Below are 19,892 nucleotides of genomic sequence, written 5' to 3'. Positions count from 1 at the left end.
TTTGACTGCGGGATAGTATTCATTTTACTGCGGAACGCTTTTTTAAAAAATGTTTTTTTTTTTTTTTTTTTCCCAAGATGTTATAGAAATAAGACTAACCCACATGCGGCGAGCGACAAATGTTGAATATTTATCTTCCCGAAATCGAGCAAATTAAATAGACAGGCGAGCTTCGTTGTTAACTGTGAAATATTACGATTTATATGTGATATAAAAAGTTTTAAAAAGTTGTGAAGCGACTGACCGCTTCTCTGAAAAAAGCCTTTTGTAGACATACAGAAAAAGCGAACACACATACATACATACATACATACATACATACATACATACATACATACATACATACATTTTCGCTTTTATATTTATAGATAAGAATCGATAGAAAATTGACTATAATAATATATACGAAATCTGCATGAATTAAAATATCAGATTTAAGCATATTTTACGAGCGGACTACGCCGGGCGTCCTTGCTAGCTTAGTTAAATACTTTTGCAGTTTTAACAAAAGAGCTACAATGATAGCAGAACGTCTTCATTTAGGTTGAACATCCAGAGAATGTCAACATCAATATATTACATGTGAAAGAGTTTGCTGTGGAATTTCCACAGGTTTCACTAGTGAAGACGTATTCATAACTAGAATGTCAGTTAATGTATGCAGGTTATCTTGAGGTTCTAAGTTCAATCCTGGGCAAAAGTACCAGGACGTAATGAGTTAACGTAAAGAATGTCGCAAGGAGAATGGAATGCAGACAAAGTACCAACGTGACTCCATTAGGAGGTGGGTAAAATTCCTTAACTGTTCTTAAGTTCGACATAGGTCACTTAAAACAGGCGGGAAAACAAAACCGTAACCCTTACCTTCTGCAGACTATTGCTTGCAGTCACCATGAATTTGCAAGTTAAATGGAATCCCCAACTGCAGGATCACAAATGTAACATCGTCTAGTCTCGGATGCTTTAACTGTATTCAGGCAATCTACTGTACGATGGAACCAAACATATACTGTCAGATTTAGTTTCGAGTCGGTGTGGCAACACAGTTTGCATATCGACAGTTTTTCGGAGGTAATAAACAGTATTTTCGCTTCCCAGGACGTCTCCGAGGTTAGTCGTCTGATCGCTGATCGTTGCTTGTACAGGGGCCCGACAATATTTTTCGGACACTTTGAAAAAAGTACTTCAAAGTGGTTACTAGTGCCAAAAACTTTTGAGGTTGTAAGTACGTAGTTGAGGAATGAAAATCCACTACTAGTGTAATCGTTTTTTTTTTTAGTTTGGCTTGGACAATTTTAGTTTTTTGTGATTTTTGCGAAAACTTGCGTGACACTATTTTTCGGACATGACAAAAAATCCTATTTTATTAAGAGCTATGTTCATGTATATGTTGCTGTATGCACATTTTCTGCGTGTACACTTAGCTGTCATCATTAGAATCAATTATCTGTTCTATTCTACTGGCAAAACAATTAAGTTTAATGAGGTAAAATACATTCAAAAGAAGTCGTTTGCTTAGCACGGAAGAAGCATCAGAAGGATCGCCATGGATTTGAAGCTGTCGAACTCAACGGTCGAATACATGCTGAAGACAAACTCTGAGTGGAATAAAAAGAGAGGACGGAAAAGATCAATTGGCAAGAGGACTGAAAGTAGAATGAAGAGGACTGTGACATGGTTGTTGACATCTGGAGAAAAAGTTATAGCAAGAAAAGTGAAGGAGAAATGTGAATTGGATATAAATGTCTGAACAGTACAAAGAATGCTGCATAGGATTGGTTTGAAGTATGCAAAGACTAAGAAAAAATTACACTAACAAAGGAACACAAAGGAGCAAGACTAAAGTGTTCTAAAAGGTGGTTAACAAAGCATGTTGACTTTAAGAAGGTTATATTTACTAATGAGAAGCGTTTCAAGTTTGATGAGCCCGATGGATGGTGTATTTAGTCGAGAAGGGGTGAGCCTGTTGTACTGAACAAACAACAGATGGGGGGAGGGGGAGTTATGGTTTGGGGTATGATTTTTGCTAATGGAAATATATGGTTGGAGTGGCTGAAAGGACGGCGAACAGCCAAAGCTACAAACAGTTGCTGCAAGAGAAAGTTCTATCAAGGGTGAGAAGAGAGATGGGGAATGATTTCGTTCTACAACAAGACAATTGCAGCATCCATGTGTCAAAACTCATGAAAGAATGGATGGCTTAAGTGAATATGACTACTTTGGAATGGCCTGCAAAAAAAAAAAAAAAAAAAAGATCTAAATTTAATAGAAAATATTTGAGAAATGCTTGCGCAACTTGTCCATGATGGAACTGAAATAAGGAAAGAGGCTCAACTATTGGGAACGAATACTAGATGCCAAAAAAAAAACAAAAAAAGAAAAACTAATAGAAACACGTAGAGATGTTATTGTGCATATGTTTGATCATTATAAAGAGAGATTGGTAAAAGTTATTGAGAAGAAAGGTGATAATAAAGACTATTAACAGTTTTTCAACGATGTCCGAAAAATAATGTCGTGTGTGTTTTATAAAAAATGATGAAAATTAAATATTTTCCTTACCTAATCGATTTTTTTCCATTTTTATTACAGGTATTGTCTTTATATGTTTATGGTATTCTATTGAAGGAATTTCGTCACTCTATGGTACTCGGAAAGTCGAATAAATATTGTCGGGACCCTATAGATTTTTTTTTTCTCGTAAAAGGTCAAGGTCACTATTCGGTTGAAAAACTGAATCACTTTCAAAACACTAAATATTAAGAAAGCATTGACAATTGTTTGATTATAAAAAAATTATTATTTGGTTAAACATTCGATATATACGTATAATATAAAGCTGAACGCCTGTGTGTGTGTGTGTGTGTGTGTGTGTGTGTGTGTGTGTGTGTGTGTGTGTGTGTGTGTGTGTGTGGTCACGAAAAGACTCCTATATGGTTGACTATTTTAAAAAACTGATTACATATAATGATAGAAGATGTATCGAGGATCAGGAATGGGTATGTTTGATCTGGCAGAACGGTGGTTCATAAAAATTGTAGAGTCTGCATCCGTGCCTGGTCCCAAAAGTATGGAAATAAAAAAAAAAAAAAAAAAAACGTTTACAAGGTTTTTAAATATAGATGTACATAAGAATACTTTGATAAGTATGTTTCACTTAAATAGGGATGGTATAATAAAATTGTGGAGTCTGCGTTCGCGCCTGGCCTCCACAGAATGGAAATAGGCACAAACTTTAATAAAGACTTTTCATATCTATCTGCGTAAGTATACTTCGATAATTATGTTTCAGTTTGAAGAAATATGGTATAATAAAATTACGGGGTGTTCGTTCGCGCCTGACCTTCACAGAATGGAAATATGTCACAAAGTTTAACAAGGTTTTTTAATATAGATCCACAGAATATTGTGATAAGTGTTTCAGTGTGAACAGGTATGGTATGATAAATTATGGGGTTTATCTTTTTTATTCTTACTTTCATCATATTTTGCTTTGGTTTTGATACCCCCAAATTCGAAGCTATCTCTTTACAACCCTTCCTTTTCATAACCTATCATACTTTCATAAATCAGAGTTCATTTTCTGTAGGCTGTTTTTGAACCCAGTCAAAGACGATTACTTTTACTAGAATAATATAAAGCTGAACGTCTGTGGTTGTGTCTGGTCACGAATAGGCTCCTATATGGTTGACTATTATAGAAAACTGATCACATATAATGATAGAAGATGTATCGAAACACAAGAATGGGTATGTTTGATCTGGCATAATGATGATTCATTAAAATTGTGGGGTCTGCGTACGAGCCTGGTTCACAAAGTATGGAAATAAACAATTTAAAAATTAAAAATAAAACGTTTACAAGTGTTTTTGATATAGATGTACATAATAATACTTTGATAAGTATGTTTTAACTTAAATAGGGATGATATAATAAAATTGTGGGGTCTGCGTTCGCGCCTGGCCTCCATAGAATGGAAATAGGCACAAACTTTAATAAAGACTTTTCATATCTATCTGCGTAAGTATACTTTGATAATTATGTTTCAGTTTGAAGAAATATGGTATAATAAAATTATGGGCTGTTCGTTCGCATCTGACCTCCATAGAATGGAAATATGTCACAAAGTTTAACAAGGTTTCTTAATATAGATCCACAGAATATTGTGATAAGTGTTTCAGTGTGAACAGGTATGGTATAATAAATTATGGGGTTTATCTATTTTATTTTTACTTTCATCATATTTTGCTTTGGTTTTGATACCCCCAAATTCGAAGCTATCTCTTTACACCCCTTCCTTTTCATAACATATCATACTTTCATAAATCAGAGTCCATTTTCTGTAGGCTGTTTTTGAACCCAGTCAACGATGGGTACTTTTGCTAGTGTATATATATATATATATATATATATATATAGTATAATAATTGTCTAAGTTCCAAATATCAAGTTTTCTCAGTTTGTTATTTATTACTTTTCAAAAAAATGTCATCTGTACTGACAAAAATTAGCAGTAATACCACAAAAAAGTGATTCTACACAAGGCCTTCGCCACTATAAATAAATCGTCTGTACGACGAAATTGACAGAAGAGTCCATTTTTTTCATATATATATATATATATATATATATATATATATATATATATATATATATATATATATGGGGAATAAATGAAAAAAGACTATATTTCAAAGTTCATGATGTTGACCATCTTATAATTTATTCCTTTAATTCAGTGGACATTTACAATTCTTGACAGTATCTGTTTCGTAGCACAAAATCAATCACTTAATTATTATATCAATTACTGAATCTATTTTGCCCTTAACTCATCAGAAGAAATAGCAACAATCAATCCATCAAAAGGAAATAAATATATATATATGTATGTGTGTGTGTGTGTGTATGTATATGTATATATATATGTGTATTATATGTATATATATATATATATATATATATATATATATATATATATATATAAAGGAGATTAGAACAATAGTCTAAAGAGCTGAGTGTATTTTAATGTAACAGTGAAATTACTAGTTTTATTAAAATACAGGAAATAGAAAGAGCTCGTTGTAATTTAGATATATAATAAGCTCGATAGTTAAATGTCCTAGAGCTAATTCAATATTAAGTAATGTGATTTATAATTTAAAATTTAAAAATCAAATTTTAATTAAATCAAAAATCAGTTTCATAAGAAGGAACAACAACAAAATCAATTATCTGTACGATTCTTTCGGAAAACAATGCTTTTTATTGTGGTATACATCAAGTTATGTAGAATAATTATATATAGTTTTTTGGTAAGCAAGGTCTCCTCATCAGCAAATTGATATATATATATATATATATATATATATATATATATATATATATATATATATATATATAGAGAGAGAGAGAGAGAGAGAGAGAGAGAGAGAGAGAGAGAGAGAGAAAGAGAGAGAGAGAGAGGCAGACAGACAAACAGATAGACAATCAGACAGACAGACATGGTATAACGAGTAGAAAATCACTGATTTAGGAGTGTTTGCTTCAATTTTTTATACGGGGTCTCTTCTTTTTCTTTTTTCTTTTTTTAGAGGCGGCGAACTTTAAATTAACAGCGTCACTTTCTTAAATTATGAATTGGGCAACTACCCGTACAGCGTTTGCAAATTATAAATATGATCAATTTACCGAATGAAAAATTTGTTAAATGAACAAGTTCACGTAATGGACCTGGACCTGTCAACTGGCCACTTCGTTCGTGCGATTTAACCCCCTTATTTACTTTGTTTATATGTAAAATTCCATGTCTACGCTGATAAGCCAGACACAACAAACCACTTGGAAGACAACATTCGACGCGTTATAGCCGAAATATACCCTAATTTGATGCGTAGAGCTTGTGAAGATTGGAATCTCTAGATTATTGGAGGGGTGGGGGCATATGTCTGAAATTGTATTTAAATTATAATTGCCAAAAAATTAATTTTTTGACTATACCAGATATCTGTATAAAAATATATTTGGAGTAATTTATTTTAATTTAAAGTTCACCGCCTCTAAAAAAAAAAAAACGCACCATATATTTAACTGGTTTTGAAAACTCACGTTTTCAAATTCAAGCAATATAACTGACCTAAACGAGTGGATCAACGCGTCACATTTTTGTCTCGCGCGATCTAAATTTATATAAGTTAAATATTTCATTTTTTAAAAATTTGTATTCATATTTTATTTTATTTACCCCAATTCCAAAAGGTTAAATACAAGGTTAGATGTGGGTTGGATGAAAATGTTTCAGAGGAGCGAACTGGATGTGAACTCGACACGCCCAGGTTTTCAGTTCGAGTCATTAACCACGTAGACACAGTAAAACTTTGGAATTTGAATGAAAATTTAAGCATCTCCAATACGGATTGGTATTTTGTGTGTGTGTGTGTGTGTGTGTGTGTGTGTGTGTGTGTGTGTGTGTGTGTGTGTGTGTGTGCGTGCGCGCGCGTGCGTGCGTGCGTGTGTGTGTGTGTGTGCGCGCACACGTCCGTCCGTGCGTGTGTGTGTATGGGTGCGTGTGTGTACATGGGTGCATGTGTGTGTGTGTGTGTGTGTGCGCGCGCGCGTGTGTACGTGTGCGTCAGCGTGTGTGTTGTCGGATTATTTATTTTTCTTTTGATCTTTATATTATTTTAGATTTTATGCACACTTGCACAAACGCTACGTGTACACGCAATCACACGCATATGCTCATACACACGCGCACATGAACGCACACATGTACACATATACACACGCACGCACACACACACGCGCGCACGCACACACACACACACACACACACGCGCAACAAGACAGATATGCTTAGCCACACATACATACAAACGCACAAAAGAGATTTATGAAACATATGACCTAAACTAGATATATGTGCAAATCAATTCTTTATTATCTGCATAATCTAAAAAATTCCTTTTTCACACGTACGCACGCACACACACACGCGCGCGCGCGCACACACAGACGCACACAAGCATACACACGTGCGAACACGCACACCTTCATACGCACACACATACACGTATGAACACCCACACTCATACGCACTCACAGAAAGACACACATGCACACACCTGTGCGAACACACACACACATAAGCTCATTTATACGTAAATCAATGTATATACATGAATGCGCTTTTCTACGTGTTAACACGTTGTTCTTGTTACACATACACGTATGAACACACACACACACACACTCATACGCACACACATACAAGTATATAATCCCTATAACCACCTACCTTAAAAATGCTACTGTCAAACCTGACATAGTTATATGGAATAAGTCAGATAGAGTTGCAACCTTGATTGAAGTGAGTGTTCCTAATGATGGAGGTCTGAACAGAGCTGAAAGAGAGAAACAGACCAAATATCAAGGTCTCATGTATGATATGAAAAGAAATTGGAATCTTAGGGAGATATCAATCATACCAGTTATTATAGATGCTACAGGGCTTATGAAGAAGAACCTGAAGTCCTACCTAACTAATATTCCTGGTGAACCAAGTGCAAAAGAGAAATCCAGATAATTGCACTTAAGGGAACAACTAGGATACTAAAAAGAGTTCTCGGTTGGTTTCAATAAAAAGCAAGGCAATGTTGGCAGCTGGTTTGGCTGCCCCATACCCAACGTTACAATCTTCAAAGGAAGAAAATAAAAAACGAGATAATACTTGACCAGTATATGAGTTACATGATATATATGGGAAGGTTCTCTACTTATATATAAAATGCACTATCCTCTGTGTGTGTGTTGTGTGTGTGTGTGTGTGTGTGAGAGAGAGAGAGAGAGAGAGAGAGAGAGAGAGAGAGAGAGAGTTTCTTGCGGACTCCGAAACGGCTGGGCCGATTTTTATGAAATTTCACACCAATATACTTTATGTGCATCGGAGTGTTCTAAGATAGGTTTATATAATATGCAATAAAAAAAAATGGCTCTGTAGTAATAAATACGAAATCTACACGGATTAAAATATATTCAAGTATATTTTACGACCGGGTCGAATGACACCACACCTGATATTTATAAATAAGATAAGTAGTAGGAAGGTTTCTCTTTTGCAGTCTTTGTTTTATCGCCGTTCAATGATATGCTGCAACTGTTCAACTCTGTATATCAGGTGCAGCTGGATATGATGTACAAAGTTGGCAATAACACTGACATACTTCTCTGTTGACACTGGCCTGGTTATGAGTTCGAATTCAGTTCGTTCTACCGAAACACTTTCACTTAAGGATGTTGGCAACCTTTATATGAGCCCTTCTATAAGAACCCAGTGTCTTTCTAGAACACAAGGATGGAATACTGTTGCCACATCTGGCAGAAAGCTAGAAAAATCTTATCCTGCCTTGACAGAGTTCAAAATAGACTTCGTAGCCTAGTAACGGGTGCCTTTTTCTCTTCCCTGCAACCTCTTTCTCGCAGAAAAGATATTGCGAGTCTGTCTCTGCTTTATCGTTATTTTCATGGCAAGTGCTCGTCTGAGCCCCAATCTATGGTCCCCCACCTTGCCAAACTTTCATGAGCAGCACTCCTCTAGCTGAAAAGGCTATCAATAATTTCCCCCACTCTTTATCTGTGCCTAAACCTAAACGTAGATTCCATGAACAAAGTTTCTTTCTTAGAACTGTACGCCTGTGAAACTACCTTCCACTACCTGCTTTCCAGCTGACTACAATATGGTTGTTTTCAAGTCCAACGTAAACAAGTTCTTGATGAGCCGTTCCACTTAAGTTGACAAATTTACCGAATTTCCATTACTAACGATTACTATATTGTCCAATTGACTACTGTACACTCTTTAACCTTTACCCCCGAGTGGCCTCTGGGCCTTGATGCCTATGTAAAAAAAAAATCAAACAAAAAAGATACCCGGGGAAACGAATACCAACCATAATCATCTGCTTCATATGAAATGGACGAATGATGCACAACAATCCAGACCAGTTCTGTTGACATCTTTCTGCATAGCAGATTTCTATGAATTGATTTGCTTCTCATACAGCTACGCACATATGAAGTTTTCAATAGAGGGAGGTGGAGATGGCTCAGTGGTTAACGACACGGATTGACATCCTGTGTGTTCCAAGTTTAAATTCAGGTCGTTCCCCAGAATCACTTTCATTTGGGTATGTTGGCAACTTTCACATGGTCCCTTCTGTAAGTATCCAAAGTCTTTCCCATAAATAAATTTCTAACTAAGAAGGTACCGAGGAAACGAATGCCAACAATAATCATTTCATTCATGTGAAATGAGTGGGCGATGAAATAAATAACCCTCTACCACCAAATTTTTTAATGCAAAAAATACATTTTTTAATTATGAAACAAACACGTGACAGAAGTTAGCGTGCACCTGACGCACGAACATAAACTCCATTCATTTTTTTTTATTACATTTTCACCCCAAACAAGGCACATTGCCACTTTGGTGTAGGGGGTTACTATCAGGGGCAGCAACTACTGGGGCACTATGTTGGTATTTGGGCAACAAGATGTCAGTTCACGTTACACTTGAACTTCTGCATGTCAGTACAGTTAGGGAAGCAGGGACCTGGAATGGAATTCCAGAGTCTAGCGGTTCTGGGGAAGAAACTACTGGAGTAGAAAGATCTTTTACATCTAGGGATCTCTACTGTGTGGGAGTGGGATTTAGCTGCCTGTCGGGTTTGTCGAGGGTGTTTACGTCGTGGGGGCAAAAGTGTCTGTAGTTCGTCAGAGCATTCACCATTAAAACACTTGTAGAACAGGCAGAGGGATGCAACGTTTCGTCGATGGGACAGAGGCTGAAGCTTAGATGCCAGTTCAGGGCCTATCAGATTGGCGACTCTCTTTGTTATTGAACCATGCATAGACTTGTACTTTGAAGACCAGCCTTAAGAGTAAGAAATATTTCCTATATTTGAAAGGCGGCTTGAAAGTATAATTATTGCGTTGTGTGTGTGTGAGGGGGGTTATATATATATATATATATATATATATATATATATATATATATATATATATATATACGGCATAATCACGTTGACACACCGGTTCTCGTCAGATCCCGGAAGTTAAGCAACGTTGAGCCTGGCTAGTACCAGGTGGGTAACCATTTGGGAATTCTAGGCGCTGTATGTGCTCTCTGCTTATCTCGGCATTGTTTCCAGTCGTCCTGAACCTTTACTTGCCACTGGTATTCAACAATGTCGATTCGGGAGAGGTGTGGTTGGAGATTACTCAACTCTTACCACAAAAATTTGACGCGCAGGCACTCTAACAGTGGGTATCCATAGTCTGTCAAGACTGAAAAAAGACTTTTTATATATACAGTACTAAATAAACGTTCTTGGCCTTTTGGCCAAGATCAAAGTGTGGCATCTGTTCTTCAGATGCGGCACTTCCATTTCTTGTTCTCTTTCAGTGGAGGAGAAATCCTTCACGACTGAGACAATTATTATTTTTGTACCTTTTCTCCACGTTAAAAAACGACCCTGGTGTCTAACTCTGTCCCGTAGGGAGGCATTGTAAGTAGGTACTAAATAAACGGACGTGTGTATTAACGTGTCTTTGTGACGTATTTGTTTTTGTGACGTACTTGTTTTTTGTTTTTTGTTTTTTACGTATATGTGTCTGTGACGTATTTGTGCTTGTGACGTTTTGCGTTGCTGAGGATTCTATATATGTGTATACTGTTTGCATCTTAATGTGTTTGAATGTGTATACGTGGCACTTCTAAATGTCTGTTGTTTCTTATCATAAACGGACCATGTATGCATGTATGTATGCATGCATGTATGTATGTATGTATGTACGTTGTGTAACGGACTGTTGTACTTATATCCTTGATGTCTATTTTACGGCCTGTCATTCGTCTCATCTAGTGGTCTTTATGTGTGTTTGTCAGAATATATACCAACATATACATAACGACATACCTGTTCTGCTATTGCTTCTTCTGGAAGTTTCTTCAATCATCTTGGGGGGGGCGAACCTGCTTTAAGGGAGACGCTTCACAAAACATATCTAGACGATGTGCGTTTTTATATATCTTATTCACTCCAAAGTATTCATCATAGCAGGATCATTGGCTTGGGATTTCTCTGTCTCCATTTTGAGACCCTTATGGGGAGACTTATTTAACCCATCTTGTCTCTTTGGCGTCTCAGAACCCAACTCATCACTATGCTTGTCAAACCAGAACACGTGACATGTGATACGTCATTTCCTATCTCAATGCGGATACATTCCAGTGCAAACTTGACCAGGTCACAGTTTGACATGTTTGACAACGTGTCAAAATATGGCGATTCTAATCTCCATTGTTCACTAGATAGATAGATATTTATATAGATAGATAGATACACAGATAATTAGATAAACACCGGAGGCGATGACTAGGCAAATCAGTTCCTTCACTTTTATTGTTCTTCAGTATTTCTATTGTAAAGCGATTTATTGAACTAAAATATAAGAAAAGGACATTATTGAAAAGTATACAATAAAAATTAGCAAAATTATACAGATAAAAATAACACAGTTGGTCTTTAATTGCACTTTTAATAATATTTTTAAAATTAGTTTGTTTTTTTTAAATTTTGAGAAATGTGCCTATGTTATATGCAATTTCAATAATTCTAAATTAAAATTTTTAAACGTGCTTTCCATAATTTAAAAAAAAAACAGAACGCTAAAAAGTATTTTCAATAATTCTTAAAAAAAAATAATTTCAATAATTCTTAATAGAAATTTTTAACGTGTTTTCATTAATTCTTAAAGAAAAAAAAAAGAAAAAAAAACGTTTTTAATGATTCTTTTAAAAAAATAAAACCAATTTCTATAATTCTTAATTGAAATAAGACCGCAAAAAACTTATTAAAGATTATTAAATAAACAAAAAAGAAAGATTGGAAAAACCTAATAAAAGAAGAGTACATGCACAAGAATACAGAGGAGATATATAAGCTTGAGAGATAAAAGCGGAGGAACGGATTTGCTTTGTCACCACTTCCGTTAGCAGACACACCGGAAGTTAGGAAGTACATTAGCTGACTATTACCAATAATGTATTGGTACGCACGCATAATTAAGTAATGCTACCACAACTAAGCTGAATTCTCTGTTAAGGCAAACTATTTTTGTTGCAAGAAGCAAAGGAAGCAAAAAACCACAAGAAAAAGAAAGAATAGCATAAGTGCTCCATTTGCGGAGAAGAGAATTCTTCGTCTTCTTCATTGCTTTAGATTTTTTTTTCTTGCTAAAGTATCACTACTCATCAAGGACAAAAGGCCACTCGAGACTAGGGATCATAATGAGTGTCAGCTGGACGGTGACACAATACCGTGATGATTGGTGATAATGATGGTGATTAGGTAAAATTTAATTATTTAAGAGAGCGGCTCAATAAAACTTGCTTACATTGGACTTGAAATTAACACACGGTAGTCATTCGGAAAACAGTCCCACAATATCGTGTTCCACAGACGGGCAGTGCTAGGAAAGAAACTTTTCTCGTGGAAGTATCGTTTAGTTTTTAGTAGAGAGAGTGGGGGAGAGTATTGACTATGACTGTATTCAAGATTTGAGAAGTGGGGAGCACCAGGTGGGGTCACTTTGATCTCTGAGGACGAACTAAACTAAAATTAAGTGCATATGCACACACACACACGCGCACACACACGCACACACACTCTTTCTTTCTACAACACATACACTAAACACACTTATTAAGTCACATACACAAACATTAACACAAACACTCCCTCTCACCCATCTCTCTCTCTTTCTCTCTCTCTTTCTCTATTTTCTACGAGAACATCATCTCATACATAAACACATCTTCAAAAAGATCTTTCTTAATATGTGTTTCCGTAAATGTTTTTACGTAGGTGAAAAATTATGGCTGTGTGACGTGTGTGTAATTTCAAACACTTACTGAAACATGCGTATCAATTCGTAAACATGTCATTATCATCCTTCTTCTCTACCCCCCCCCCTTTCTCTTCCACTCCATACGCTCATTTTTCCCAGTGGAAATGGATTCGAAGATCATGCAGATAAAAAGAACAAAATTGATTTGCACTGAAATGAATTTTCTTCTTCTTCTTCTTCTTCTTCTTCTTCTTCTTCTTCTTCTTCTTCTTCTTCTTCTTCTTCTTCTTCTTCTTCTTCTTCTTTGACTTTATTTTTTTCTTTGATTTGCACTGAAATGAATTTTCTTCTTCTTCTTCTTCTTCTTCTTCTTCTTCTTCTTCTTCTTTGACTTTATTTTTTTCTTTGATTTGCACTGAAATGAATTTTCTTCTTCTTCTTCTTCTTCTTCTTCTTCTTTTTCTTTGACTTCATTTATTTCTTCTTTTTTTCATCTCTACACCCTACTTCTTATTTGTTTGTCTTTCTCCTTTCTTCTTCTTCTTCTTCTTCTTCTTCTTCTTCTTCTTCTTCTTCTTATTATTATTATTATTATTATTATTATTATTTATTTTTCTTTTCTTCTTTCTCCTCCATCATTTTTCAGCTCACATCCCTTTTTTTTTTCACAATAAATGCACAATCAAACCCATCCGAGCCAATGAGAGGCAAACAAGATGACACGCAAAGGAAACCACCAAATACCTGTGTGACGCGCCACTGCGGGTACACGATACGGTAGCTTTGCCCGTTCTGCACGAAAAAACATCAGGTGTACATATCGACGATGACGACATCGTCATGTGGGCGTATATCTGCACACGGCGCTCTCTTTGCACGTTTCACTTAACTTCTGCGTCTTTGCCGCCCGAGATCCGATCTCCGTCGAAAAACGAGGTCACGAGAGCCTCCCAGTGTGAATTATACTCAGTTGATCTGCCCTCTAATGCAAAAAACTTGTAAGCCATTTCTCGATGACGGATGCCCTGCGCGTTGTTTTTTAACGGACAAAACCGTCGTTAAATGAATGCGTGTTCTTTGATGCATGCCGCTTTAATCAGACGTTCTTCTGTTCGGCTCGATGTGGCAATCTCTAATCATCGTCTCTACATTTAACCTGTGCGTCGCTGTCTCGTTAGGAAGCTTCCGTTTAATTCATGTCATTGGTTATTCTCTCAACTCGTACATGCGCAGCTAATAGTATGCGCAAATAAGTATTGTTAATACTTGTTATGGAGGTAAGCAGTATACGAAATAAGGTGCATTCAGGTCAGAAATGAGTTTGATTTTGTAAAGCTGAGGAGGGAGAGGGAGTGGAGGAGAGGAAGGGGGGTGACACCCAATGAAAAAAAAAAAAAAAAAAAAAAAAAAAAAGAATACGACCTACGCATTGAAAAGGAATTCGCAAGATTAAATCTATTTTTCTCAAGGAAATTAAAAAAAATCAAACTTTTAGTCACGAATTTGAGCGGGTCTTTTTTAGGAGAGACTCGACACTAATGGGAAAATAATTTTTGCAAAAAAAGAAAGAAAATGAGCCATTCGAATTATACACAGGGCGTACACGTGTCCTTGGCCTGCTTTTGCAATTTATGTCTACATATGCGCCAGGTTAGGTTAGGGTCAGAGTTTAAGGTTAGAGTTAGGGTTTAGAATTAGGGCTGGGATTCAGGGTTAGAGTTTAGGCTTCGGGTTAGAATTAGGATTTAGGGTTAGCGTTAGGATTAGGGTTAGTACTTGATTTCGACACTGACGGCAGAGTGAATTTTTTTTAAAAACTGAATAAGTTTTGTTAATACTTGTTATGGAGGTAAGTAGCATACGAAATAAGGTCTAATAAGTTTGTTTTTTTAAGAGGAGAATCTATTTGTTTCGGCGCTGACTGAATCGAACAACAGTTTTGGATCAGCACAATTGGCGGAACAATCACGGCCTGTGCAATGGACACGCATACACCTTCATGGACTTCCATGCAACTCTTTATTTTTTCTTGTTCTCGTCAGTTCTTCCACGCACGTGCACGTTCATACCAGCCCAATATGATTGCTCTGTAACGTAGGTACCGTCGCAGGAACAAACAAACAAGCAAACAAACAAACAAATAAACAAACAAACCAACAAACAAACAAATAAACAAACAAACAAACAAACAAACAAATAAGGAAAGAAATATAAATCCGACTCTGCATTTTTTTAAGTACACATGAAATGCATTTATTCGTGGTTCTACCAAAACAACGCATTTCATTATATTTCCAAAATGTTTTCGCACACGCATATGCTTTTTAAAAGTCTCTGTCTACGCCACCTTACCACCCTCGACTTTCGCACGTCCATCTTGTTCGGATACAACTTGCTTTTCTTCTCGATCACGTGGTGTATCTTTTCTCCTATTCTTGTGGCACGAGCTCTTGCACACTTGCTAATTTGCATACATGCTTTAATAGCTGCTGCTGATTTTCGCTAGCCAGCTATCCTTCGACTGCTGCTGATTTTCTAACACACGCCCATACGCGTTCAGTTCCAGCTCGTTTTAATGGTATCACTTCCGTCTTTGTTGCTCTTTAAAGTAATTTAATATTGATAGAATAAAATGTAGCATGACTTACGTACATTGTTAATTGTGACATCCAGATAATGTTCCGCTTGTTCCATTTTTAGTCTATACGTTATGCTTTAAAAAAAAAAAAAAGGTAAAATGAAATTTTTGAAGGCCAAACTGCTTCAATAAACACAAAATTCGTGAAATTTAGCTTTAAAAAGGCCAACGCCAAACAAGAATATGAGAGTGACCTCCCTTTGATGTAACCTCGTTTTTTAATATCTATATAATATTCTATTTGTAGGAAAATATTTCTTGTGACGTTTCTGAATTTTTTAAATGAGAATTGGTATATACGTATTATTTGGATGAATCCAAATAATACGTATATATTTTGTAATAGAAAACTTTTTGCCTTTAGTATTAACCTCCATAGTTTTGAAAGTTTAGACATTTTGTAGTATGTTTTTTTTTGTCTTCAGCAATAACTTTCATATTTCTTCCCTTTTGTCGGACTGATCATTACTCTTACAAAAAACCCTTTTGCAATGACGATTTCCCATTCTGTGACAGCTGAGGGATTTTTTCCCTCGCCACAATGGCCATTTCCCTGTTGAATTCAATATATTGCTGCTCTTGTGTAGTTTTAAACGTTCCACTCTCTTTGAGAAAGTGTTAACTGCGAATCACCTGAGGCGTCTCTACCGGGGAATGCCAATGGGACTGCACAGGTGTTTTTTTGCAAATCAGAATGCTCCCCCGCTCGGGCCGCTGGCTCTTCAATCCCACTTTCAGACCCTTGTGTCACATCTTCTCGCAATGGGGGAAAAGATAAATACAAACAACCCCCCCCCCTTTTTTTTTTTTTGCTAATTGCCTGTTATCTTGTTAAACTCGGGAATGTCTCTGTCAAATTTGGACGGAATTTCGAGCAGAACCCTTTATTTACATCACGGGGGTAGCATGCTCTTGTTCCGTCAGCCATGATTGGATAGAGGTCCTAAGTAATTCGCAATTGTATTTTTTTTTTGGTCGCCCACACTGAGGATTGAACCTTCCACCTTCAGGAGAATATCACTTTTTACAATTGCTTTTTCCAAGTACTCTAACCACTGCGCCACGAGTTCTTGCAGACAATTCTAGCACGAATTTTGGGAGCCTTAAACCTATTTTTCATTTTTAATTGTAAATATAACCATTTATTACTAATGGGGACTTGTTTGAAAAATTAATATCCCAAATTGTTTTGGCCAATATTGATTCTATGGTCGTTTGGTGTTTCATTGGAGGTTCGTAGTTGCTGCCACTTGTTCCTGGAATTTCTCTTCCTGATTATTCATTGTGCTTCTTTTTCTTATTTGCAACTTCTGCTTCTTTTGAATTAACCTTTCTAAGATGGTTTAACATTTTAGTCGTTGTAAAAGCTTTTGCTGATTTGCACCCTTTGGTGTAATGGTCTGACATAACTTGCAAGCAGTTGTATTCTTATTCTTGGTATTGACATTAAAATACTTCCAACGGAAACTGGTTGTCATAATGGTTGAAGGCTGTTGCCAATATTTAGATATTTTTTTTACATATTTAAATTACTAATGTCTGATATCTAATTAGTATTTATCTCAATAAAATATACATTATCTTAACCAGAAAAATAAAAATGCATATGTAATGGTAGCAAGAGTCCAAAAATGAGGAACAAGAGTATGATTGATGAAGAATGCTTTATTTTCGGTTCGCACATCGTCCCAGTTTACTGTACAATTCCTCAACATGAAAACTGAAAAATGAAGTTATAATTTTCTTTGACATGAAATTTAAAGTACAAAATAATAAGTCATCCCCTCTTTTCGATCGTCTAGCCTTAATTTAAACCTACATCACTCCAGGTTTGGCGATGGACGCAACAGCAAAGACGCCAGGTTTTTTTTTTTTTTTCACGTTTTTTTTTTCTCCTTTACTATCGCTTTTTTCTTTTCTCAACACCACCTCCAAACACCCGGGCAACATCCGGGCACACAGGCTAGTTAATAAATACACCAAACATTCGTTAAAATTGGTTTATTTCGTTAATTTTGATTGATTTTTTAGTGAAAGGAGTTTTTTTTTTCGGGGGCGGTAGGAGGGTATACATTAATTTTGCATGAATGCCCTACATCAAAAGGTCCTAAGAAAAGTGAAAACTTATTAGAATTCATTTTATTTAACAGAGATATAACATGACTAGTGATGGGATTCAGCCGGTTCGCACCGGTTCGTGCGAACCTGTGCTTAAAATATTATGAGTTCGGCGAACCGGTTGTTAAATTAGGTAAACCCCTATTCAGACCTGTAGATTCTTTATTTTTATCAACATAACAATTTATATAATATTAATATATATAATATTAATATATATATGATATTAATATATATATAATATTAATATATATATATATATACACGATCTGTTTTCTTAGAACCTGTTCTTAAAAAATTTGCATCCCACCACTGAACATGACGTAAGAGTATTTATTTCCTCTCTTGCATTCTTTCACTAAAAAGTAAAATTGAAAGGAAAAAAATGAGATAGGAAGGAGGTGAATGGTCGTGGGGGAGGGGAAGTAGATGAAAAGAGAGTAAAAGAGGGGAAGGATATGGCAGGAAAAATGGGAGTGAGGGATGCGGGAGACTAAGGGGGGAGATGAGCGGAAGTTTGATGTGGATGTAACGGTGAGAAGCGAAAAGGAAGGGAAGCGGACACAGAGAAAGTTAAAGAAGGAGAGAAAGGGTAAGAAAGAGATAGAGAAGAAGCAGAGAAAGGAGAGAGAGAGAGGAGAGATAGGAGAGAGAGAGAGAGAGAGAGAGAGAGAGAGAGAGAGTGAGAGAGAGAGGGAGAGAGAGAGAGACTAAGAAGGAAGACCAAGAAAGGAAAGGAATCGAAGTGGCAGTTGAAAGAAAAGAGAGGACGAATGGAAAGTTCCGAGGTGGGGGAGATTTACACACAACTGATCTCTCTTACAACACACACATATATATATATATATATATATATATATATATATATATATATATATATATATATATATATATATATATATATATATATATATAAAATGGGTTAATAAATTCCAACGAAAGAAGGATGTATATTTAAATAAGGGGGTAGTCACCAACAATGTGTATTTTTTAACATTATTTTATTATTCCGTGTCTTGGTTTTTCATTCTGACGAGGACGCATCACAGACCGTCTGAAACGCGCGTAAACGATTTCAATGACTTAAAAACATTACTACAATGATCCAAACATAATTCTCAATGAAAAACCAAGACACGGAATAATAAAATATTGTTAAAAAATACACATTGTTGGTGACTACTCCCTTATTTAAATATATATATATATATATATATATATATATATATATATATATATATATATATATATATATATATATAGAGAGAGAGAGAGAGAGAGAGAGAGAGAGAGGGAGGGAGGGAGGGAGGGAGGGAGTGGGAGGGGATTGAAATGATGTCTAGACACCATTCAAAAGAATAACAAAAATATCTAATGCCATGAATTAATATTAAAACAAAAAGTTAGTTTTACTTTCAGCCTGTCTTTACACACACACACACACACACACACACACACACACACACACACACACACACACACACACACACACACACACACACGGGCGCGCGCATTAGTGGCCTGACAAGCCCACGGGGGGAAACAAAGCGAAGCCAGAAATTTGAATTTACCTGCCAGGACACTATATATACACATGTAGGCAAATTTGGGCATATTTTATTGGTTTGAAAATATAGGTTCTTTTTTTACAAACTTCTAAAATTTTAATCATAAAATAATATTATAATCTTCAAAAACCCTGGAAATTTTCATGTAGCTTCGTCCCATAAAACTAAAGATATCAGCATTTCAATATTCAATTTGGTTACGAAGATATATATATATATATATATATATATATATATATATATATATATATATATATATATATATATATATATATATGACTACTTCATTTAATCACATAAATTAATATACGGAAATATAATTTTATGCGTAAATATTTAGTATTTACTTCAACAATGCTCAATACATAGGTAGAGTTAGGTTGTAAGTAATAAAAATATATATGGCAACTAAGCTATACAGAATATTCTCGTGAGAAATTGTCAGGCTCATGCAAAGAGTTATGGCTTCCTCGTGTTTTTATAGACGCACAGTCTATTGAATTTTTAGTTAGCCAGTTAGCTTCCTAGTTTCCACCGCGCCCATCCTAATCAGCCAATGGACGGGCACTTTCAAGACAAAGGTACAATTGACCTTAGGTTCACCCCTTCCTTTGTGCATGTTTTTCTTAGGAACTGTAGCTATCTAAGTAAGCTGACCA

At 35.8% G+C, this 19,892-nt stretch overlaps 1 pseudogene; it reads left to right on the top strand.

The window, feature by feature from the left end:
• Positions 1-10,062: 10,062 nt before the first annotated feature.
• On the top strand, positions 10,063-10,179 carry LOC145258377 (5S ribosomal RNA; annotated as a pseudogene).
• The last annotated feature ends 9,713 nt before the right edge of the window (positions 10,180-19,892 follow it).

The sequence above is a fragment of the Euprymna scolopes genome, chromosome 33, assembly GCF_053919585.1.
Source record: "Euprymna scolopes isolate OS-2025 chromosome 33, ASM5391958v1, whole genome shotgun sequence".
NCBI classification, from domain to species: Eukaryota; Metazoa; Mollusca; class Cephalopoda; order Sepiida; family Sepiolidae; genus Euprymna; species Euprymna scolopes.
This window is presented reverse-complemented; position numbering and strand designations above follow the sequence as displayed.